A 3,670-nucleotide genomic window follows, 5' to 3' on the forward strand; every position below is an offset into this window, starting at 1 on the left:
TTTCCATAGTTGCTGACCACCTAGTGACCGAAGAGTTGGACTTGTCACCACCATTGTCATCCTCGTCCAGCCTTTATATCTAAATAAACCTTTTACTTATGAAATTAATATGAGATCTTCACTCCTCCTATATGAAAACAAAAAGTACAGGAGGAAAGAAACCACTCCAGATGGGCTCAACTTGTTCTCGTGGCCTCTAAAAATCCGAAATTTCCAATTTGATCACTCAATAGGATAATACAAATCTCCATCTTCTCTCCCATAGTTTGAAGAACCTATGATGGAGGTATGCAACTTTGCATTTCTTAACCCTAAATCCATCTAAATTTTCCACGCTAGTAGTTGCTGTATCTACAATGGACAACTACACGAATTTCGGGGTTCGATTCTTCCTTCACAGCAGAACCAACTTTTTTTTAATGTCTGTTTTGAATGCCGAACAATTGCAACCTAGTTAGTTAATTTCCTAGTACAAATTTTTGTTTAGTTAACGTGATTGTGGTAATTATTTTGCTTGCACGACCAGGCTAATGGGGACCGGATCAGTAAACTACCTGATTGTGTTCTATCCTACATTAATTGTGTCGAAATTAAGTATGAAAGATTTGGTTAGAACCCGAATACTGTCGAAAAATGGCTAAATCTCTGGGAATCAAGGAGAATTCTTGATTTCGATTTTCCCAAAATGTTCGATCAATCATGAAGAACAAAATTCCTTATATAGTTGAAAAAGTAAAAACAGAAAGATTTCTTGTGAGAATTAAGGTTTTGTTCGTCAGTCTGATTTTCGACACAACAATCTTTTTTTTAAGCAAATGAGGACTTTCGTGAACTCGTTCGACAGCAAGTATTCTTTTTGGTTACTCTTTCGTTCATAGGTTGGTTGTCAAAGACGAACTCAACACAAATGATATTCTGAGTAACAAAAGAATATACTTGGTTATTAACAAGTCAACGAATATCCCCATTTGCTCAAAAAAGATAATCATATGGAAAAAGGACACAGCAAACCAACCTTAACCCTTAAAAGAAATCTAAAACCGCGACCCCAAGCTAACAAGGTTTCCTACTTTGCGATGGTCAGGAGGAACCTCTTCCTTTACTTTGCAAAGAAGTTGTTTTTACGACTCGAACCTATGATCTTTTGGTCACAAGAAGCAACCTTTCCGTTTGCGCCAAGACTCGCCCTCCCTTACAAGATATATACTTTCAAGAAATTAACACATTAATCGAAACTTTATATGCCAATTAAATAATCATGTCCCTAGTTCGAATCTCCACTCTCAGTTGATGGAGTCCACCGAATGTTGCCATCATCTTCGGATATGTAGAAATGAACAGATTTTCACTGCACCCAAAACCAAAACAGTTTGAGTAAACATTTCGTCTATTCGGAAACGAAGTGTGGAGGTTTGTAATACGATTACCTTAACAAAACCGAGAATCCACGAATCCGAGATCGTCGTGGCAAAGCAACTGGCATAAGTTGCAGAAAGGAATGAGACAGAAAGTCGATCCATTATGTTTCTATCAGGACGAGTAATCTTCCATATAGACGCAGAGATAAATATATATTGTGTGTGTGTGTGTGTATGTATGTATGTATATTATACAAAACCTTGGCGAGGACGATATATAGAGAGCAGTTGAACAAAGCAGTGAGAGATGAAGTAATCGTGAACGAGAATGTGTCGACATTATTTGACACGGTGACGACACTTTTGTTCATCGACTGTTTACTTGCTTAATCAATCAACTGCACTCATGTTTACTTATATAAGAAGTGGGAGAAGTTATGACTCAAAAAATGAAAACAAGAAAGGAGAATGGTTAAGATTTAATTAAATAAGATTTTAGTTAAACTTAGTTAAATCTCAACCGTTCATCCCTGAAAAATGATGTGCACGAAGTTTTGTAGTTGAGTTGTGTTGAAATATTCCGCATCGACCGTATCTATGTTAAAAGAATAGTTTAAATATCTTAATCCAACTCCAACTAATACCGAGGTCTTTTGTGATAAAACCTTACTCCTGCCGAAATGTGTAGGTGGTAAAAAACAAGTTTGGGACAATATAAGTGTTGTTGGAAGTTGGCCTCTGGTTCGTCTCTCTGATAATTCGACATGGTATCAGAGTCATGGAGTGGGTCTCTTGGCCCCTCGTATAGGGTGAGTCCCCTTGGCAGTATGGATTCGTGTTGAAATATTCCATATCGACCGTATCTTTGAGAACACATATCGAATTGTGCAAGTGATAATTAACAAATTGAGAATAATATTGGCGTTTGGAAGTAAATCTTTGGCCCGTCTCTCTGATAATTAGACAGGCTCAACACGAACCAAGTCCAATGGATTTCTAGCAAGTTGGGCCAGTCCAATGAGAAACGCGTGTATGTAATAATTACCAAGTTGAAAATAATATTGGTGTTTATAAGTAAACATTTGGCCCGTCTTTCTGATAATTAGATAGGCTCGACACGAACCGAGTCCAGCAGATTTCTAGCAGTTGGGCCAATCCAACGAGAAACGAGCCCATTTGTATTGTGTTTGCCTGTTAGACTGCTACGGACTATTTGGAGTAAACAAAAGAAAAGGTGGAGGGGGAGGGCCATGTTAGCATGTTACCATGCTGTGTGTTGACATTCAAAATTTAATAGACAACGCCGGCCCATTGCCCATGTTGCCCCTATTTCAGGCAAAAATGATTTAAAAAGTAACTTTACACTTCAAACGCTTCCACTATCTTTAATGTGACCCATTGAAACTACCCTAATCACTTATAAGAGATGTGAACGATCAACATGTTTACTTACTTGAAAGTGAAAGGTGGTAACGAGTCGTGAAAGTTAGAATGTGAAAAGAAATGAAATTGTACAAAATACATTACACTCATCCAATCTAGCTAATTCTCAAATTTTCGAGCATTAAATTACAAATTGTAAAGTGGAACCTATATGTTGATTTATCTCGACCTTCGTGTGTATCGGTAATCGCAAAAGAAATAAAGAATCCAACGTTCATTTGATTCACTTTATGTTACATCAAGTTTACTAATTTAGTACCTTTTAGACATGCAAAATAGTACATAGAAGAAGAATATCCTATAGCCCAACTGTTCTTTCTTCCTACATAGATTTGGTATAAGGAAAACTCCACTTCAATTGTCCGCCACTATCTGTAAAGATTGGAGAGAGCCCTTGACTGATAAGGTAATAAGACCCTCCTCCATAAACGCAGTTGTTTTCAAGTGCACAAGCAAATGCCATAGATGTTTGTCGAAACCGGATCAAACTCAAAACTTCAGGTGCAAAGACTGAACACTCTTGCAAACTCCACTACAAAGCCCGTTGATCCCGCATATTCCTTATTTTCTACACAAACATAATTTTTTTTGTTGAAAATATGTAAACGACATTAAAAAGAGATAAATCGAACTCAGAATCTTGAACGCTAAGGTAAAATAACAAACGCTATAAGTCCTAAGTCGATTAGCCGTTATCTAATCCAACCACAACCTCACATTTTGTCACAACCACTTCTTTTCTGTCCGTTTCTCGCACACACACACCCATCACTCACCCTCACGTTCCCTCGAGATCATAACAATAAAAATAATAATAATAAATAAATAAATCAACGTGTAAAATTTCCACACAAAACACCAAGAACCCT

General features: G+C 37.2%; 1 long non-coding RNA gene across 1 annotated transcript; it reads right to left on the reverse strand.

Annotated features, from left to right (window-relative positions):
- Window positions 1-700: 700 nt before the first annotated feature.
- LOC126631119 (uncharacterized) lies at window positions 701-1,755 on the reverse strand. Its single transcript, XR_007626242.1, has 2 exons — window positions 1,428-1,755; window positions 701-1,348 (listed from the first exon to the last, which is right to left on the reverse strand). It is a non-coding gene; the product is annotated as an uncharacterized LOC126631119 (long non-coding RNA).
- Between the last annotated feature and the right edge of the window lie 1,915 nt (window positions 1,756-3,670).

This window comes from Malus sylvestris, chromosome 8 (genome assembly GCF_916048215.2).
Source record: "Malus sylvestris chromosome 8, drMalSylv7.2, whole genome shotgun sequence".
NCBI lineage: Eukaryota > Viridiplantae > Streptophyta > Magnoliopsida > Rosales > Rosaceae > Malus > Malus sylvestris.